Here is a 22,264-nt window from a genome sequence, read left to right on the forward strand (position 1 = left end):
ATTAAGGTAGTCTTTTTTCCATGAAATGGAATCGTTTGGACGCACTTTACGATACAGCGAACGGGTCGTTAAGTAGAGTAACCATTCATTTTTTTTGCTTTTTTCTACTCGTTCTAAAACGGTTTGATCATTCGTGTTATCTTTATCTAATGATCCAATCATAAAATGATGATGATACCACATATCGTGAACTAAATATGAAAATATTCAAAATCATACTGGGGTTTTGGTTATTCTATCTTATTGAAGTCAAATTTTCGAATTAAAAGATAAACATTATTTTACACATTTTTTTATTTCAAACATGCTATCTTGAAGCTGCCGTTGTAACACAATTTACCACAAACACTGAGTTTGGCCACGGTCGCGCGATCCAACTCCTGTTTGACGCTGTGGCGTTTCCGCGGTTTTCCAGTGGTGGTGCTTGGTTGTCCTTGAATTTGCCACGCTTCTTGGCCGATGGAATGCCATATCTTGCCATCTTCCTCCGGTGACTATCCGCGGCCTCCAATTGCCTAACAGCCCCTAAAAGAACATTATTTTGAAAGAAGCATTAATTTTTGCTTATATTCAAGTATTGATAAATATCTAAGGTTACTCACCATTACCGGCAAAGCTAGCTCCGTCGCCGAATGATCCAACCTTTCTCCCTTTCCAGATTCACAAGATTGAACTCTGGCTGGGTTTTTTTTCCACGAATTAAACCACGTGTGTTAACGTGACAGCAAAGAACTTAAGGCGTGTTGCAAAAAACCTCGAATTATTTTAAGGATCGTTAATTGTATCTTCCAGGAATAGTTTTTTATCATTTCAGCGCGTTGCTAAATTTATCGATTCGGTATTCAGAAGATTCTTAGAATCTTCCAGAAATAGTATTTCATCCGTTTTAGCAGAGACACATTAAACCATGACGCGATATGCACGTTACTATTAACGTAATCAGATGAGAATAATACGGATGATTCAGCGTATGGTATTAACGTATGCGGGTTAATACTGGCTGTGCATATAATAAGCAATAAAATCCATTTTTTTTTTTCAATTTTTTAATAAGGGATTTGTTTACTTTCAAGAACATGATTTTTTTTATTCCAACGCCGCGGTTTAGGGGTGGCAGTTTTATGCAAAAGTGTTGATCGTCCGCAACCTGAAAAAAAGTTTGATAAGTATCTTTCATGGAATATCTTCCTGTCCAATATAAACTCACCCTTGACTTGATGTTTGGTTGCTAGAATATAGAGGAAAATAAAAATAAATATATTAATTTAACCAAATTTCGTAAAATAGAGTCTCACCTTGCTTCAGCGTGCGAAAACAAACAGATTCCGTCGACCAGAACGACCTAAGCTGTTAAACGACCGTTCAAATAAAACAAACAAACAAACAAACAGATTCCAATTTGACAACTCGATTGCTGATTTTCCAGCAAACTAGATCAATTGCTGGAAAGTCCAGCAATTTGAAAACCGATTGCTGGTTTTTCAGCAAAAATGACAAGAACACAACCGAATGCTGGAAAATCCAGCAATTAGAAAACCGATTGCTGGTTTCCAGCAAAAATTTGGATTGCTGAACGTTTCCAGCAATTTTTTTTGCTGGAAATTGAGGCAAAAATTTACTGTGTACAGAAGCTTTCGAAACCTCTTTTAAAAATTCGATATTTAAATGTATAAACTTCAACTGCTTTTTGTTGAAGTGTTGAACGAGAGCGCTGACGCACACACACTATCGACACACCTGGTGTCATATATACCGTATTTTTTTTCACCTGGAGGCAAACTAGGGGCAACCTAGGTTCGCTCTAACTGCTGTCATCGTGCTCATTTATTGCTCGAGAGGCAACCTAGGTTCGCTCGAAAAACGGACGGAGTCTATTACTTGCTCACTCGGAAGGAGGTCGCCAATAGCCCCTAGTTGCTGGTCAAGCCACGGCAACCGTCTGGGGTGGGCTACAAACGCCTCTTTTGCTGGGCCAGCTAGAGTTTAAGAAACACTGAGCTCAAGGTCGGCTCTCGCTATAAGGGAACTGGTCGGATATTCAAGGAGGAACACAAAATGATTTTAAAAAGGCAAAATTGTCATGTATTACAAACTTACTCTGTGTAGTGTGGGTGTGTAGGGTGTGTTCTGCTTCGCTGCTGCTGCTGGTACCGGCCGGCCGTAACGGGAACCCTTCGATGCTGCGTTTTCAATCGTGGTCATCCACTGACCATTCGAAGCTATGGAACCGGAGGGTGGTTGAATGAATTTTTACGAACCCGTTTGAAGGGATCAAACAACACCCTCTGGAACCAGTTCGAGCTGCGTCGGTTTGGCGGTTATTGTTGTCCTTATGGTTTGATGCCAAATTCCAGCTGGTGCTCTGGATGGTGCCCGCAGCGCTTACGCTCCGCAGGCTCCTCGACAGAGCAACGAAACCGATGGATTACTATGGGCTCTAGGTTGCTGGGATTTTCCGCTCTAGTTGTCCACTGTGTTCGTTGGATCCTTTGCCTCTTGGGATGGCAATTTGGTGGACCCAACTAGCGGATGGACACGGGATGGTCGGGACCCTTTGACCAGTGCTTCGGCTTACCTGCCCAGTTGCCACGTGTAACCGGAGTTGGTTGAGTCGCCTTGGTAGGATCCGTTGCCTGGAATCCTCCTGACTCAGGATGGCAATGGCAGAGTAGCGGCCTGAAAAGCGGTGATTCACTGGCCCGTTTGCCTCATACGAACGGAAGCTTTGCTGAACCCACTATGGCGGGATTCTATGGCCAGATTTCTTTAGCCAGAATCATCAGGCAAAATGTAAAGGGGTCCTGGATGGGAACTATGGTTAGGAGAGGTTCTTGTTATGGAATGGTTTACAAACTCACTTGACTTAAATAATCTCGAAGCTCACTTAAACTTTCCACTTCTAAAATACTTATGTTAACTTTTATTTAACGTTGTTAACTTTGCGCTTAATGCGTGTTTGCGCTTGCGTGACCACAGGTGGAAAGGAAGTCTTCTTGCTAAGTGTCAAGGAGTTGGCAGCCTCTTCTTAACCCAATTTCCGTTCCACTTTCCAATGACATTTTGGTACTGTCATTCCCGTTCGTTCAGTTAGCCCCTTGTATGTGTGTGTTAATGTATTTTAAATTTAAACTTGCTGAATGTTTTCCCTATCATTTTCATTTGGAGTGCTTTATTTATTTATTCTTTTATGTTAACCTAGCTGAACCTATCTAATTTCATTTCCTCTACATATTTTGTCCCTATGAAGCTGAGTTCCATCGGAAAATTCTCGATGAACAGCTTGAAAGCTTTGAGTGATCGAAGGGAACACTCCAAAATGGCTTGCTCTGTGGGGGTTTAACGGGGCAAAATTACCTAAAGGTTACATTACCCTACACTCCCCTCAATGAATTAATAACTGAAGGTTATTAATTCATAATAAAGGCTTCATTATGACTCTTGCCGCCCAGGGTTGAGTTGCTTTTTGCTTAACGAGGTCATTTAAAAAAGAGAATATTAATGTCAAAGTAACTTAAATAGATTAAGAAAGAAAAAGAAAATAGATATAAGTTTTTTTTATGATTGACGTAGGTGCATTTACCATATACAGTATTGTAACTCATTCTCCTTCATCATCTCAACTATTGTTTGAGGTGGGACAATAAAGCTCTTGCTTACTCTCTGTTGATCGAGTTTAATCAAACAAAGAACTTCATCTCAAATGGCATTGTCGTCTTGATCGGTACAGAACGTTTAGTTGTGACTTGTGATTGCTGATGTTAACGTATTCTTCGAATAATTAGAAATTTAAGTTTTAGAAAGTTTATCAAATTTTCATACTATTGCGTTGGGGTTTTATGACGGGATATGCTTTTGAATTTCATAACGAGAAACAACCGGTTGATGCTCCTCTGAGCTGTGAATGATCTGTGCACTTTAAGGCTTAATCCATGTATCAGTTTTGATCTAATTCACGCTAATTATGATATTCTGATGCATTGTGAAGTTTAAATGTTAATTTTACTGAGCGATACAAAAATATGGTGATCTAACTATTTTATTAAAGTTGTTTCTGTGGATTCAAAATGACTGACCATTTGTCTTTGTTTTACTCGTCAATCCGCAGGCTGCTCTCTTATTCTTTGTTCTTTAGGATTGTGCAATTTCTGCTATAATCAAAGAAACTTTTTTTTTGTTTGTGTAAACATTTGGGTTTGCGGTTATAAAATAATTCGAAAAAACAAATATGATTATGAATAATGAAAATTTTACAAGAACTATCAATCAGATTTAGAACTTTTTTTTTTTTTTTTATTTAAACTAAACTTTTCTTTTTTTTTTTTTTTTGTTGAAACATATCCACAGGGGAGTCCTAGATTCAATTATTTCTCTGGAATGCCGGGTTTTAGATCCGCGGATGAAAATATTCCGATGTTCTTCCCTGACTCATCTGCCAATTCGTATGCACTTGTTCCTCTGCGGGAAATCACGGTGCAGGGAACATACGCTGGCCCTAATTTTGCGTTATACGCGTCTCCTGCTGACGACTGTGCGAAATTCCTCCGATAAACCTTCTGGCCTACCGAATACACAGGGGCATATGAACGCGATCTGAGATTGTAAGCTCGACTACTCTTCTCGAATGCTTTGCCTAAGTTTTTCGAAACAATTTCCCAAATTATACGATCTATTCTCAATTTCTGCTCTATTCTTTCAGACTCCGAAAGCTCTTGAAGATCGGGATCAATTCTATGATCATCTCCTCGCGACACGATTTCGTGACCATAAATAACACGATAGGGTAAAAATCCGGTAGACGAATGCCTCGTATTGTTTATCGCGAACTCGACCTCTGAGATCCGAGTGTCCCAAAGTCGTTGGTCACTCTTGACATATGTGCGGATAGAACAATTAATACTCCGATTCAGTCGCTCGACCGGGTTTGCCTGGGAATGATGTCGCGCATTCGTCCAGTGCTTGACCTGATACCGTTCTAGAAAGCTCTTAAAATCGCGACTCAGAAAACAGCTCGCGTTATCGCTGATGATTATTTCGGGCACGGAATATCGACGGAACCATTGTTCTTCGAGGGTTTTGACAATTATCGACGACGAGATTTTTTTAACCGGAAAGAGTAGGGTGAATGTACCCAATCTTGGCCCCTAAGGCATGGTTGACTAGATTTCCCATGATTGCAGTCTACCTGTAATGTGAACCTTCAAAAGTCCTTCGACAAATATGATTGCTTACTAGCCTGAAATGCAGTAAAAATATGTCCTTGCTTGAAAGCGGTTGATAATTTAAGATAAACCTGATCAAACTTTTGATCGAAATGCTCCTTATCATAGCCCCCGCGCCGAATTTTGGCCCTTTATGAGTTCCTTAAATTGGCCGTCTCTAGGAAAAACTTGCCTCACTAATACAACAACAGCCCCCACGAATTCATTGAAAATATTGTCGTTACAGGGAAAAACTGTAAAATCAGTTGAGCGACAATGGATTTTTCTCGGAGTAGGTAAGTTAAACCTAACGTCGGAAGTAGTGCGCTGGATGGCGGGTCACCGTACGATTCCAGCGCACTACTTCCGACGTTAGGTTTAACTTACCTACTCTGAGAAAAATCCATTGTCGCTCAACTGATTTTACAGCGCTGGACTGGCGACACAATATCCCGGAAGGAAGCACATCAATGTTCTGTATTGTTTTCAAAAAGTCGGAAGTACGAAATGTCAATCAATTTTTATAATTGATATTTGCATGTAAAATTATAATCTTACGTCAAAAAGCATTACTAGTTTATTTCAGTTTTTGTGTATTCATAATTTCTATTATAAGTTCCAAACTATGGCATAAACATAACATAAATATGTTCATTAATCAAGCAAACAAATCGTTTGCTAAATCTGTAACATGCAATCATGATAGATATGTTTCCAGTGAAGTTAACAGGGTAACATAAGATAGTAAATGTTCATATTTTTTTTATTCCGCTCCCATAAAAGGAGGAACGACATTTTAAAAATTATTATGATCGAGGCAAGAAGCAAGCTAAAGCTAAAACTTAAGTCATCGAAAGATTCTTTAATCATACATATTCAAAATGTCGCCCTTAGGAATTTTCTAGCAATCGTTTGCGTACACCGGGAAAGCAAAACCTGGGGGAGGAAGACTGAATAAAAAAAGAAAAAAATCTTTCAAACGTCAAATTTCTCTCATCAATCTACCGACCAGTGCGAAGGTTCAAAATTTTACTTTCTTATTTAGTGATTTTTGATAAAACTTGTTTGATTTTGAAAAGCACTTGTTTTGCATTAAACAATGATCTAATTAGGTTATGTTTTGCTCTGGCAAATTCTTGCATGATCAGGCGTATTGAGTCGCTCAAATTTCGTCAAAGTTTTGAAGCTGATATATAAAAGTGGTGTGATTAATGGTTATTCTAAAGTATAGATAAATATAAATTTAGCACCTAAACAACTGAGTTACATGACTCGCTACACGAAACTGATCATCTAAAGTTAAAATTTGAACGATTACAAATCTTTTCAATAATTGCTGGCTTTTTGCCGAACAGTAAAAAAACGATGCAGAAAACGATGCAGCAAATTTCAGTCTTCCTCCCCCAGAGCAAAACAAGACGAACTTTCGCTCACTCTAGCCAGTCTGATAGAAATAGATTGCATCTCACTCATTCGTTTGGAAACTAAAGGCAATGGAAGCGAACAGCAAATTCAAAAGCTGGCTGAAATTCGTGCTGCATCCCACTCGCACTCATGAAAAATCATCACCCAAACTCGGCAGCGCTTCTTTCGCATATTCCTTTCCAATAGAGACCAAACGTCATCACCTCCTGTTGATGCACAGTGATCTTTAATTAAAAACAAACTTGGTCAAAATATTATTTTTGATTTCACATGAAACTGCAAACAATAAAAATTCAAGTTCGTTACAACATAGTATTCCAACATTGCAGTGCAATAGTTTTTTTTTAAATAAACATAATATTTAGAGTGTCATAATTTGAGCTTTATAACAATTTCTTTCAAAGCGACACATATGCAGCAAATCAAATTAAATCAAAATACGTTAAACCTCATTTCCAAATGTGGAATTTTTTGGGTATGGATATAGTAACTTTAACATTGAGATCCAAGATATCAATTCGGATTCGAATCCGGTAAATTAATTTATTGAGAGGTAAATTTTATTGAGAAGAAAAGTTCTCGAAATTTACCATAAAAGAGCAGCTCAAATTGTAGCACTATAATTCCAACTAAGATGCCAAATAAGCTTGAGTTGACTTGAGAGATAAATGAATTAATTTTAGTCCAAAATACATTCATGATATTTTAAATTTATTTCAAACATTCATTTTACTTTTGACCGGCTTTTCAATTTCCAGACCACTGTGCACCGTCGGCCGACGAACGGCCGCCGGCTGCTGGCTGCCGACTGCCTGCTGATGTCGTTTTCACACATACATACAGACTTCTATTTGTGGAATTGCATGCCAAGATTAGGCAAAAAAAAATGTTTATATTTTCTTAAATTCTAGATAAAAATGTACGTAGTTTGGAGTAAATAATAATTTTATATTTTTTACCATGTTTCGCTGTATCCAACGGTGATTTTTAGTGATTTTTCCGTGAAGAGGTGTGTTTTTAAAATCAATCCGAAGTTGGCAGATGCACTAGCAAGGTAGGTTCATTTAAGATTTTTTCCGAAGATCATAATTTTATTTGCAGTTTGTCATGTGAAAAAAATTTATTTCGTAGTCATTTGAATTCAATTGTGAACAAATGCTATGCAGAATGTTGCAATATGCAATTTTCTGTTATGTTTGATTTTTTTTTCATTTTTTGGCGTATGTTTGACATCAAAAACACCAAAATGCATTTTGGCAGGCCAAGATAAGGAGCATGCCAAATTGAGGCTCACTTACCCTAATGTCCATTTCGAAAAATGATCCATGACGACGAGAAGATGCATGTTCCCAGATTTGCTACGCGGTAACGATTGTATAAAATCCAAACATACTATTTGGAATGGCTTCGACGCGAGACGCGGTTTACATGTACCCGGATGCTGCGAAACGTTTGTTGGCTTGAACTCTTTACACGCGCGACACATCTGAACATATTTCTTGGCCTCAACGGACATATTCGGCCAAAAGTAGCGTAATTTTAATCGTTCGATAAGCTTTTCAAGGCCGATGTGAAGCATCGCGTCATGCTCGGAATGCAACACTTGTACGCGTAAAGCTTTCGGTACGCAAAGCTTCCAATCGTATCGATAATCGAGAACCGCCGTTTTCGTGGGCAAAAACCTGTACAACTTCCCTTGCTCTATCCTGTAATCTTTCAAGTCCTCAGGTGACTTTTCCACCCTCTCCCACAGCCCTTTGTACCAATCATCTTCCACATTCGAGATATCAATTGTCTCTACTGCTCGAGAGAGCGCATCGGGTATGATGTTATCCTTACCCCGTCGATGGCGTATTTCCATATCATACGCCTGGAGCTCAATGCTCCATCGGCTCAAACGCGACGACGTTCTCCAGCGACCCTTCATTATGTACGTCAACGCCGACGCATCCGTGATAACCACGAAATGCGTCCCCTCAATGTAAGGTCTAAAACGTTCGATCGCCGACAGAACAGCAAGTCCTTCTTTTTCGGTTGCAGCATACGATTGCTGAGCCGGGCTCAGCTTTTGTGAAAAATAAGCAATTACCCTTTCACCATCCCCATATTGCTGCGTTAAAACAGCCGCTATAGCGCTGTCGCTTGCGTCTGATTGAATCTGAAAAGGTAACTCAAAATTCGGATTGCTCAAAATCGGTGCTGAGATCAAGCTTTCCTTGATCTGCAAAAACGCTTTCGTTGCTTCTTCGTTCCATGGCAAAGTTTTCGGTTTTTTCCTTAATAAATTGGTTAGCGGGGCGCTTATCTCGCTAAACTGTGGGATGAAGCGTCTATAATAATTCGCCATCCCAATAAATCTACGTAGGGCTCTAATCGATGTTGGCTTTTCAAAATTCAAAATTGGCTCGATTCTCTCCGGATTTGGCTTAAATCCTTCGGCGGAGAGTATATATCCAAGGTATGGAAGCTCCCTAACACAAAATTTCGATTTTTGAATGTTTATTGATAAGTTGGCTGCAGTTAATCTATTAGCGACTTCTCGTAGAGAGGAGAGATGGTCCTCAAAAGTGTTGTTTACCACGACGATGTCGTCGAGGTAAACGAACACGTTGGGTTCTAACTCCCCGAACCCTAGAATTTCATCCATTAATCTAGCCAAGGCGGCGCTCGAGTTCTTGAGACCCATTGTGACACGTCGGAAACAAAACTGCCCTCTCCCCAGCACAGCAAAGGCCGTATACTTGCGCGAGGCTGGGTCAAGTGGGATCTGAAAAAAAGCTTTAGATAAATCAATAGTTGACATAAATTTACTCGCTCCCAGCCTGCTGAGTATACGGTCTTGGTGCGGCAGAGGGTAGGCGTCCAGACGCGTGCGCTCGTTCAGACGCCTGGCGTCCAAACATAAGCGTACCTCCCCAATAGGTTTGATTACTGGTACCGTGCTTAAAGACCACTCACTTTTGCTTTTCTCTATTACTCCCTGCTCTAAAAGTTTTTCGATTTCGGTGTTAATTTTAGCTTGCATCGCAGGCGATGTAGGATATGGATTTATTCGAATCGGTGGAGACGCATGGTACTCCTCTTTTATTTCGATTTTATGCGAAGTTAGATGGGTCTCACCTAGTATCTCACCATCTACAGCAACTTTGAAAAGTTGTTTTACTTGTTCGAGCTTTTGCTCCTGCTCATCACTTAACTCCCACTTTCCCTCTGAGAGCGGCGTCGTTTCTTCGGCGCAGCTCATACTACCGACGTCGACGCTCGAATTGTTTGTCGATATAGTGGGTTTTATATCAAATGCGCGCCAAAAATCTTCGAATCCTAGTATGAGTTTTCGGTTAAGTTCGGGTATCACAAAGGTTGGGAGAATTTTGGTTTTGTTGTTAAAAGTAATCGGTAAATAAACGAAGCCTTTAGCTGGGATCGTGCTCCCATTTGCTGCCTTAACTGTGACCTTTGTTGGAAACAGCTTAAGGTTCAAATCTCTTATCAGTTGCTCGCAGCCTACACCCAACAACGAACGTTGAGCTCCGCTATCAAGCAGGCCTATTAGTTCAGTACCGAGAACGTGAACTTTGGCAAACGGTCTCCCGTCACCGTGCAGCTGGATAAAAATTTCTTCGACTTCAGGATCGTCTATATAATCGGTTCCATTTAACTGTTGAAACCCGAAAGAGTTTAGTTTTGCTGTTAAGGAATTGGATGAATTTGAAGAAGGATTTGATTCTAAAAGATCAGACTGCCTTCTCAGTCTGAATCTTGCGTGTTTTTTTGGCAAAACGGACAGGAACTAGTTAAGACATCTGCAAATCCGCATAATCTGCAGAATTTTCTACGATTTTTAGGACATTCAACATAGTGATGACCTTCATTATGACAGTTGTAACATGTCCCAATCGGAGGACGCTTGTATTGATCGACTAAAACTTGAAGTGTACTCTTAGTAGTTCCTTGCAAGTTTGCAAGAGGACTTTCCTCCTTCTTTTCCTTCACCTTTTCTCCTTGTCTTCCTTGTTCTTCCCCTTTTCTTAGGCTTCTCCCATTCCCTTTAAACGCTTCTCTATTACTGCTTTTGAATACTCTAGTTTGATTTTCTTTCCTATTCTCTTCCTGTTTCGTGAATTCTACTTCCCCAACCTGGTTAATTCTACCTCGAGAATAGTTTTCGGGAGCTTTTTGGTACATGCTCCAATTATTCGCATCTATAATTCGACCGTACTTACGAAGTTTTGTTAAAGTATTGATATGTTTCCCTGTTAGAGCGTTTTTGTAGTCATGGCGCATATTGCGCCAGACAATTTTTAACTTTTTCTTTTCTGATAGCTGCTTACTCATGGATTGAAAAATCTTTTGTAACTTTTCATTTCTGGCATGCCGCCTATTGGTGGCTTGGACTTCCAATTGAAAGTCATTATCTGGAGGTAAAAATTCTCTCTTCAATTCTTTAAGGAGCTCTGACCAATTTTTAAAATCCCCGTTTTCTACTCCATCAATGAACCAATCTTTTGCGCGACCACTAAACAGATGTATCGATGATCGGAACATTTCCCTTTCGCCGACTTCTTCAGCTCTCATACGCATATTAATTTCTTTTAAAAATTCGGCTAATATTCTCCCTCCGTCTTTCCCCTCGTATCGAAGTCTCCACTCTGATACAGGTATTCTTTTTACTCTTCCTCGCTTTTCCTTCTCTTCTTTCTTTCTACGCTTTTCTCGTTCTTCTCTTTCTTTACGCTTTTCTTTTTCGCGACGATTTTTATGTCTCACGAAATCCGACGAGCTTTCCGAGCTCGTGTCGGATGAGATGGAATTAAGATCCGAACTTGAGTGGGTTGAAGTTGAACTCTCAGAAACCTTTCTTCTCAGTTTCCTGGAACCCTGCAATTTAGAAACCTTCTTCAGTTCTGTTTTAGGTCTTCGAGACTTCGTTTCGGTTGAAGAACTGGAATCAAGCCCAGAAGATGCTGTAGTGTAATTTTTTCTTTTACCTCGTTCGTTTCTAACTGATTTACTTTCTGTCTTTCTAAAGTTCGAGTTTTGTTTAGAGATGTTAGAAAGCGAACGCGGATCTTTCTTGGATTTACCAACCTGTGTATTTGATTCAACTTCGCTATTCAATAGGTTCATCTCGTCAGATGATGCTTGAGTTTGAACACTATCAGTTATCAAACCTCTTCTTTGTGGTGTGAATTCCTCTTTAATTTTAGAATCTACTTCACCTAAAATTCTTTCCAACTTTTTCTTCTTTTTAATCTCTTCTTCTAACTCTTTTTTCCTTCTTGCTTCCCACTCAATTTCTCTTTCCCTACTTTTCCTCTCCTGTTCGGAGGTATTCAGCACAAACGTTTTGAATACTCCTATAAGTTGATCAATATTTTCCTGATTTTTGTCCTGATCATAATCGTTCAAAACTTTGAGAACTGCTTCTGTTCGAGTTCTAGAAGATTCAATATCTTTTTGTTTCCGCGCTATTGAATTTGGTTCTGTTTCAGCTACGTTCGAGTCATCGTTTAACGCTACGACGGTTTCATTTAGTGATTCGATTTCACCGCGAACTTCTTCGAGTGCATGTGAGATATTATGCTGAATCGGATGGACTGATATAACGTTTTCTACCGTTGGCTGGTTAGCAAAATGCTCGTTCAAAAGAGATTCAAGGATATTTTCTACTTGTTCGATATCGCTCCGATACTTTTTGGCATCTAGTGCTCTCGACAAATGTAACATTCTAACCGAATAGTGAACTAAACGTGTTTTAATCTTATCTTTTTGACGATTTCCCAATCTATGGCTTCGTAAGTGTAGAGATTCAGTCACGACAGTAAGATCTTTCTAATTTTATCTATTCTGTTAGTGGTGACTTCTATTTCTTCGGAGGCAGATCGCCACGTTCTTGCGAAAGCTGTTGGATTATATCCCGATTCCCTTTCTTCTTTTAATCGTTCTGCTAACTTTCTACGTTTTATCGATTCACTATCATCGAAATGAAAAAGAATGTTTCTTATAAGCAGCTCATGCTCGACCTCGTCTATTTCGAGATGCGAAACGACCATATTTTTGTAAAGCTCTTGTAAATTCATTTTAATTTTAATGCTTTTCAGGTACAAAATGAATATTAACCAACGACACGTATTTTTGGCAAAATTAATATTACAAAACTGTTCTTTTATCAGCGAGTTAATCGATGAGAAATTCCCCCCTCCTCTACTCTTGTAAGTCAAGACCCCGATTCGATTTTTTTTTTTAAAGATGACTATGAGAATGATTAAAAAATGAAAGTAAGTATTTGGAAGAAAATTAAAGAAATTATTTGAAAGAAAATATAAGAGAAAATTGAAGGTTTGTATATGGATTTTTTTTTTGCAAATTAGGAAAATTTTAGAAGTTACTTCTTCAGAAATAAACACTTTTTTACCGGTGCGCGCACTAGTAGACGAGCAATTATCACAAATTATCGCCTTTTCCAAATTGAGAAAAGTATGTTGAAATGTAGCTTTAGGAATATAGTGTCCTGTAAAACCACTTGAGCAAACCTTCCCTGCCTCAATTTCCCTCGCTTATTTTCCCTGTCTCACTCCAAACTGTGCAATTCTTGAACACCAGACCAGTTTAGCTAATTGAGTTGGGCGCCATTTATTACTTGCTCACTCGGAAGAAGGTCGCCAATAGCCCCTAGTTGCTGGTCAAGCCACGGCAACCGTCTGGGGTGGGCTACATACGCCTCTTTTGCTGGGCCAGCTAGAGTCTAAGAAACACTTTTGAGCTCAAGGTCGGCTCTCGCTAAAAGGGAACTGGTCGGATATTCAAGGAGGAACACAAAATGATTTTAAAAAGGCAAAATTGTCATGTATTACAAACTTACTCTGTGTAGTGTGGGTGTGTAGGGTGTGTTCTGCTTCGCTGCTGCTGCTGGTACCGGCCGGCCGTAACGGGAACCCTTCGATGCTGCGTTTTCAATCGTGGTCATCCACTGACCATTCGAAGCTATGGAACCGGAGGGTGGTTGAATGAATTTTTACGAACCCGTTTGAAGGGATCAAACAACACCCTCTGGAACCAGTTCGAGCTGCGTCGGTTTGGCGGTTATTGTTGTCCTTATGGTTTGATGCCAAATTCCAGCTGGTGCTCTGGATGGTGCCCGCAGCGCTTACGCTCCGCAGGCTCCTCGACAGAGCAACGAAACCGATGGATTACTATGGGCTCTAGGTTGCTGGGATTTTCCGCTCTAGTTGTCCACTGTGTTCGTTGGATCCTTTGCCTCTTGGGATGGCAATTTGGTGGACCCAACTAGCGGATGGACACGGGATGGTCGGGACCCTTTGACCAGTGCTTCGGCTCACCTGCCCAGTTGCCACGTGTAACCGGAGTTGGTTGAGTCGCCTTGGTAGGATCCGTTGCCTGGAATCCTCCTGACTCAGGATGGCAATGGCAGAGTAGCGGCCTGAAAAGCGGTGATTCACTGGCCCGTTTGCCTCATACGAACGGAAGCTTTGCTGAACCCACTATGGCGGGATTCTATGGCCAGATTTCTTTAGCCAGAATCATCAGGCAAAATGTAAAGGGGTCCTGGATGGGAACTATGGTTAGGAGAGGTTCTTGTTATGGAATGGTTTACAAACTCACTTGACTTAAATAATCTCGAAGCTCACTTAAACTTTCCACTTCTAAAATACTTATGTTAACTTTTATTTAACGTTGTTAACTTTGCGCTTAATGCGTGTTTGCGCTTGCGTGGCCACAGGTGGAAAGGAAGTCTTCTTGCTAAGTGTCAAGGAGTTGGCAGCCTCTTCTTAACCCAATTTCCGTTCCACTTTCCAATGACATTTTGGTACTGTCATTCCCGTTCGTTCAGTTAGCCCCTTGTATGTGTGTGTTAATGTATTTTAAATTTAAACTTGCTGAATGTTTTCCCTATCATTTTCATTTGGAGTGCTTTATTTATTTATTCTTTTATGTTAACCTAGCTGAACCTATCTAATTTCATTTCCTCTACATATTTTGTCCCTATGAAGCTGAGTTCCATCGGAAAATTCTCGATGAACAGCTTGAAAGCTTTGAGTGATCGAAGGGAACACTCCAAATTGGCTTGCTCTGTGGGGGTTTAACGGGTGTAACCGGTACACCAGCTACTAGTAAAACCAACAACAGAAATTCCTTTATAACCTTTAAATAAATTAATTAAGAGCCATTTAGAAACTAAATAAAATGAAACAATAACAATCAAATTAATTATTCATAAAGTACCTCCACTTAGAACTTAAAATTAATATAAAGATTTCGAAAAATAAAATCAACGAAGAAAGTTGAGCGAATGAATCCTCCTGCCAGGTACCACCCTAATTAATCATTAACCGAATCATCATTAACATCAAAAACGCGCCTGTAGATGTATTCGATCACCCGACACATTTTTGGAGTAGAAAGTATGGTTTAGAGAGTCATCTTCCAGATGATCACCGACTGCAAGCTTGTTGTGCACCAGGTGAATGACCTCTTTCGGGATGCCTTTGTGCACCTAGGTTTGGAAGAGAAAAGGTTTGGTCTTTGGTCTCGGGTTTGGAAGGGGAAGACAAGGCTGCATTGTAAAATCGCGGAAAAGAGAGTTGTTTGTTTAACTTCTCGATTAGGTCTTCGTATCGGGTAGTTCCGGTACGAAGTTGAACTAGATCAAGAAGGCTGATTTCAGATGCGACTTCCTGAACCACTTAATCGTGAAGTTCAGTTGGGTAAAGACCGTTTAATTCGCGTGGTAATTTTTTTCACCTGTGATCCGTGAACCAGTGTTCCGGTTATTAATTAGCCCTTTTTGTGTTTTCCGCTTAGCTCGCAGTTAAGTTAAAGGCATCGTAGGAAAGTGTAGTGTCAAAAAAAGCACAGGAAAACAGTGCTTACTCAGTCAGGTAAGGCGTGAGAACGCTGGTGCAATGCCGAACGTTACGTAAAACGCAACTTGTTTTTGCAACAGATTTGAGAAGCCCACTACAGCTTTCTCAAGCAGCCGTTTCATCAACCGTCGATCCCGCCGTGACGATCCGGGAATCTGCCGAGACCACCTAGAAAGCCACCAGGAACCGCCGGGACGAAATATCATCTCTGGAGCGTACACGCGGCAGTGCCAAGGGTATTAGGTCAGCGGAATTCTTCTATTTTTGAAAACGAAAATTCCTAACCGAAATTCGTTCATTAGCATTTGCACCACCCCCACAATATTCTTCGATTCGACGAAATCTTCGACCAGCTGTGGCAGCCGGGAGATCTCGGCAAAAAGTTTCGCTGAACGCATGGGATCACATTGGATCCAACCACGCGTTCAGCCATAATCACCTGCATAGCTGTTCATCATCTTTGCCGATAGCCCGTCGCCAGCGCATCTGCCGGGAGAGCACATCGACGGTTCACCGCGAGGAGCAGCAGAACCGGGGAAACATCAAAAACCCCCGTTAGTATAAGGAAATAACGTGAGTACTCACCTATGGCCAACTTTGTTTATTAGCGATGTACATGTACATTTTTTATGAACGGCATGCAACTATAGCCGCTTATGTTGCAATTTGAAAATTTCATCCTACGACGATAATTTTATATGCGATCGACGTAATTTGGACTGGCGAGCCGGAAAAGTAGCCCATTTCCACCCCCGCAAAGAAAATTCAAATCGTTTGTATGGGGAAAATTTTAACGATCGAGCGCACCGTAAAGGATCGAAAAACCAAGCGTCTCCACCAGCACTAACAGCAGAAATTCGAAACAGACACACAACATTGTAAAACGAACACACGACAGTAGAGCCCGAAATAAAAAGGATCCAATGATTGTACCTAACTAAATCGTCTCAGGTATTTTGGACCGGAAACACTAGAGGGATGATGACATAATTGGGGCATTGGGAAGGGGGTCACAGGTTATTCGTTGTTGCGTTTGCTTTCTTTACAGCGGTGATTGGCTGCGAATCCAATCACGGTCTTTTCTCATTCCTGATCAAGTTAAGAGGGTGGGAATTCGTCCGTTAGTTTTCAGACTTCTCTAGTTCAACTTTTTAGCTAACAACGAATAATCCCCCTTTCCGTGATTTTGCGGGCTGTTCTCGTTTTCGGGGCGGATTCGAATTCGAAGCCGAAGTACGGATCCCTTTTCAGAGACCCTTCTGCTTCTTTCCCAAAATAGGGAACCAAAAAAAGGAACTCACGTCCGAGTCTCATTCAGCTGGGCAAACCAAGACTAGGTGGGTGGTCTTCCGTAAGGAAGTGGCGCTTAAGCCACCCGCTAACGAAACGGAAGTGTGTCGGGGCTCTCGTTATATTTGGCGCCCAACAATACAAGGCTTTTTTTTAAGAATCGTTTGACGTCAATTTCGACGCTCTTTAATACAAGATTTTTTTCGATCGATGCATCTACTTTGTTTGATTGATATTTCATTTTCGGCAAATTGAAGGGAGTAAAAGAATAAACCATTTAAGTTTCGTTCAAACATTTATTGAACATAGAAATCGTTCAGAAAACAGTGAAATTGCTTCATTGCACATGTCAACCTTATCGTGGTACATTTTTGTTTCTTATTTAGTTTTTACATTTACATAATCTTAATTTCTAAACATATTTTTCTCATTAGTTAATACATTTTTTTTCTCGTTACTTTATTAGATTCTTTGGCTCTTTTGTACATAAATAAGTTTTTTTTCTTTCTTTTACTTTATCTGCAATAATATTTGGTTCGCTCACATTAGTGGCAGTATTTTTTTCTCATTCATCATATATTTGCATTATTTTTTTTTTTTTTCTTCGTATCATAATTTCGGTTATTGGTTTTACATTTATATTTTTTTTTTTTGGCAATTCATACCGTTACATCTCAGAATTCCTTAGACATTTTTTGTAAATTTGTTACCCAAGCAAGCTTTCACACTTTGAGCTATTTTTTTTCCATCCAGAGGGAAATTTATTAGTAAAAATCTTAGTTGTCTTACGCAAGAATGATGCGTTTCTTCCCTAGACCGGAAGATTTGAACGAGGAGGAGATTAATTATGAGCTAATGATTAGGAATCAGCCAGATACGGTCATGAGATCGGATTTGTGTGGTAAACAAAGATGTTTAAGGAAACTTTTTCATAAAGACCGAAAAGAGAAAGTGGACTACGCTTCTGGGATTAACATCTTAGGGGAAGCCCCGCATATAGAAGGCAGAATAGAAAACCTTAAGAGGTCTTTGGACAAAAAAGTTGAGGCAAAATTCGAATCTCGGGTGTTCCATTACTGGATGAGAGTTCATCGGTCGCTAACCGCGAACGAAGAACAGGAGATCATTAGAGCTAAATTACTCGGGAAAATCGATAAAATGATAGACCAGTACAAATTAGGATCCAACCCATCAGGAAAGGATCAGGAACAGTCCCAAGAAGAGAGTGAATGGGCAGGGGCAATAGAACAACATCCGAAAGAAGTCGAAAAGAAAGCTTGGGGACCGGTAGATCAACATCAATTCGACCGTTCATGGGAGAAGAAGCAATTTCCTGAACTAGAACCTGTAGAATCTAGTCTTACAAGAACAGGTACGAAAAAGAAGTCATCAGGTAAAACCGAATCAGGAACCATCACGCGGTCAGAGTTAAACGACATACTTCGGGAAAATAATAAAACATTAGAAGAATCCTTCGAACGTGAAAGACAATTATTGTTGAAAACTATTCACGAAAAGGACGCACGCATAACCCAACTCTTGAACTCAAGGGATTTTAAAACCCAACAGAATCCTCGCAGTTTTAATCAACTTCAACCCGAATCAGATTCGGATTCTGATAGGGAGATTATTCGTTCGAATAGGATAGGTCGGAATCCAAGAAGCAGAGAAGAGTCTTCGGACAGCGCTCATGCTAGAAATAATTTTCCAAACTACCAACCTGTGCTCCCACAAGTCAGGCGTAGCTTTGATTCGTCAGGGTCAGTACTTCTTCGTGAGGACTTGAATAACTTCAACAGGTACCGACGAGATCACGTAGGCAGAGTCGAAAAATGGAAAATCCGTTTCAACGGGGACCCTAAAGCGTTAACAGTCGAAAACTTTCTGTACAAGACGAATAAATTATCAGAACGCGAAGGGGTGTCGAAACAGACGCTATTGAGAGATATCCACATGCTGTTGGAGGGCACCGCAGCAGATTGGTTTTTTACCTACGTCGACGATTTAAACACATGGGAAAACTTTGAGACTAGGATAACACAACGCTTTGGAAACCCCAACAGGGACCAAGGTATTAGGTATAAAATCCAAGAACGGAAGCAGCTAAGAGGAGAGACGTTTGTTGCGTTTCTTTCGGAAATCGAGAAAATGAACCGCATGCTCACCCAGCCACTATCGCGACGAAGAAAGTTTGAAGTTGTATGGGACAACATGCGACACCACTATCACTCGAGATTGGCGACCACCGAAATCCAAGATCTAGAACATCTTACAATTCTGAACCACAGGATAGACGCGACTGATTATAGCCTGCAGCACCACCAGACGGAATCCTCAAATCGCAGACCACTAAACGCCATCGAGTTGGACGAGGAGGAATATTGGTCCGACGGGGCAACACCGTTATATGCAATTCAAGGACCTACGACACCGCATTTCAGAACACAACAGCCGTACGTAGGAACTCGTCCAAACTACCAAATGCCCGAAGGTCAACAAAGGCTTCGACAGCAAAACTACCCATCTGGGAACCAGACGCCCTGGCAAAATCGGAAACCACCCGGAAGATATCAGCAAACGAACACCACACTTCATCAAGGAACGTCAACCCCCTTAAACAGTCAGAACACGGCTGACCAGTCACCAGGAAGCCAACCTATAAGACCGACAGAGGAGAGGCCAACTTATGGAGAAGGTTGCTGGAACTGCAAAGACGTAACCCACAATTGGAGGCAATGTCCGAAACCACGAATAGTGTTTTGCTTCGGTTGCGGAAGTCTGGGGAGGACAGTAAGAACTTGTGACAGATGTTCAAAAACTCCACAGGGTCAAACGGTTCATAACAGACAGGGAAACGAATAGAGGGGTGTGAGCGGGGGAATTCTAGCACTCTGCAAAAAAATATCATTCCCATCAAGTCAAACAGCACAATATTCGATCCTTTTACACAAGTTTATCACATAAAATTACACTTCAAAAAATGCCCACACATCAAAGTCAAGGTATTCGACACAGAAATCGAAGCCCTTCTAGATTCAGGCGCAGGGATAAGCATCCTGAACTCAATCGACCTAATCGAAAAATACGACCTCAAAATACAGCCAGCAAATTATCAGGTATCCACAGCAGATGGAACCAGGTACAAATGCTTAGGCTACCTGAATATACCTTTTTCATTCAAAGGACTTACAAAAGTCGTCCCCACAATTATCGTCCCAGAAATATCCAGGACACTTATTCTGGGAGCAGACTTTTGGGACTCTTTCCAAATAAAACCTATGATAGACCTAGGGCACGGCCCTGAAGAGTTGGAAACCTCAGATGATGAAACGGGACCATTTTGTTTCTCAATCGAGCCAACAGAAAACCTCATCAAAATTGAAGAACCAGAAGAAGATGATACGTTAGATATCCCCATTTACGAAGGACCAACAGAATCTACCCCGGATCCAGAAGGAATCGAAACGGAGCACACCCTCTCAGATCAGCACAGAAAACTCCTCACCGACGTCATCAAGAGCTTCGAGCTTACATCTACAGGGAAACTGGGGAAAACTAATTTAATTGAACACGAAATAGTTCTAAAAGAAGGAGCCGTCCTCAGAAACCCGCCAATGTACAAGTGTTCGCCGTACATGCAGGATGCAATCAAGGCAGAGGTGGAACGTTTCAAAAAGCTCGACGCAATAGAAGAGTGCTTTAGCGAGTGGACCAATCCGTTGGTCCCAGTGCTGAAGAAGAACGGCAAGGTAAGAGTTTGCTTAGACTCTAGGAAACTGAATAAGCTTACGGTCAAAGACTCCTTCCCGATGCGCAACATGAACGACATTTTCTGTCGATTAGGTAAGGCCAAATACTTCTCGGTAATAGATTTGAAGGACGCATACTTCCAGATTCCTCTAAAAGAAAGCAGCAGGAACTTTACAGCTTTCCGCACACCAGAAGGAGTTTGGAGGTTCAAAGTGCTTCCATTTGGCATACAGAACGCATCATTCAGTATGCAGAGACTAATGGCCAGAGCGTTAGGTTTCGACCTCGAGCCTAACGTCTTTGTGTATCTAGATGACATCGTCATCGCATCAGATACCTTCGAGGAACACTTGAAGCTTCTCGAAGAAGTCGCAAAGAGACTCAGAACAGCAAGATTGACCATCTCTCTAGAGAAATCCAGGTTCTGCCGAAAACAGGTGGTGTACCTAGGATATCTTCTCAACGAGTTCGGAGTGGCAATAGACACTAGCAGAATTCAACCGATATTGGATTACGCCCAGCCCAAAAACCAGGAAGATATTAGGCGACTATTGGGTCTTGCGGGGTTCTACCAAAAGTTCATTAAGAATTATAGTAGAATCACTGCCCCGATTACAGACTTACTTTCCAAAGAACATAAAAAAATGAAGTGGACGGAACAAGCGGAAGAAGCTTTCAGGGAACTGAAATCAGTCTTGACATCAGCCCCCATATTGGGTAATCCGGACTTTACCAAAATGTTCACCATTGAATCGGACGCGTCAGACAGAGCGGTGGGAGCCGCTTTAGTACAGGAGCAGGATGGGGTGACCAGGGTAATTTCCTATTTCAGCAAAAAACTCAGCCGCACCCAGAGACGCTACTCAGCTGTTGAAAAAGAATGTCTTGGCGTGTTGTTAGCAATTCAACATTTCCGGCATTACGTCGAAGGAGTGAAATTTCGAGTAGTGACGGACGCGAGAAGTCTGCTATGGCTTTTCAACATGGGAACCGAAACGGGGAACGCCAAGTTACTTCGGTGGGCTCTCAGAATTCAGGCATATGATTTTGATTTAGAATATCGGAAAGGGAAATCAAACATCACAGCAGACTGTCTATCAAGATCCATTCCTTTGGACTGCATCTCGTTAGCAACAGTTGATCTCAAACAGGACGATTTTCTTGAACAGATTAACCTAAATCCTAGCAAATTTCCCGATTACCGGATCATAGATGGTCAACTTCACCAGTATGTTCCTACGAAGACGAAATTCCAGGATCCAAGATTCGAGTGGAAAATTGTACCGAAAACCACAGACATCAACGGGATTATTAAAAGTATTCACGACAAGGCTCATTTCGGTGTCGAAAAAACACTAGCAGCCGTAAAGGAGAAATTTCATTGGCCCAAAATGAACCAAGCCATAAAAGCTTTTTGTCAGGAATGTTTAACATGCCAACTAAGCAAGTCGCGTAACTCTAACACCACTCCTCCGATGGGGACACAGAAGCCTGCGGAACACCCGTGGCAATTCGTGACACTGGACTACATTGGTCCATTGCCACCTTCCGGAAAAAATCGGAACACATGCCTACTTGTGGCCACGGATGTGTTTTCCAAATTCATCATGATACAACCTTTCAGGGAAGCTAAGGCTCATTCGTTGGCGGAATTCGTGGAAAATAACATTTTCAACCTCTTCGGAGTACCCGAAATCGTCCTGACCGACAATGGGT

The 22,264-nt window shown here is 41.0% G+C and overlaps 1 long non-coding RNA gene across 1 annotated transcript; it reads right to left on the reverse strand.

The window, feature by feature from the left end:
• Positions 1-276: 276 nt before the first annotated feature.
• On the reverse strand, positions 277-931 carry LOC129741724 (uncharacterized). Its single transcript, XR_008736483.1, has 2 exons — positions 603-931; positions 277-525 (listed from the first exon to the last, which is right to left on the reverse strand). It is a non-coding gene; the product is annotated as an uncharacterized LOC129741724 (long non-coding RNA).
• Positions 932-22,264: the final 21,333 nt, after the last annotated feature.

This window comes from Uranotaenia lowii, chromosome 1 (assembly GCF_029784155.1).
Source record: "Uranotaenia lowii strain MFRU-FL chromosome 1, ASM2978415v1, whole genome shotgun sequence".
Taxonomy (NCBI): domain Eukaryota; kingdom Metazoa; phylum Arthropoda; class Insecta; order Diptera; family Culicidae; genus Uranotaenia; species Uranotaenia lowii.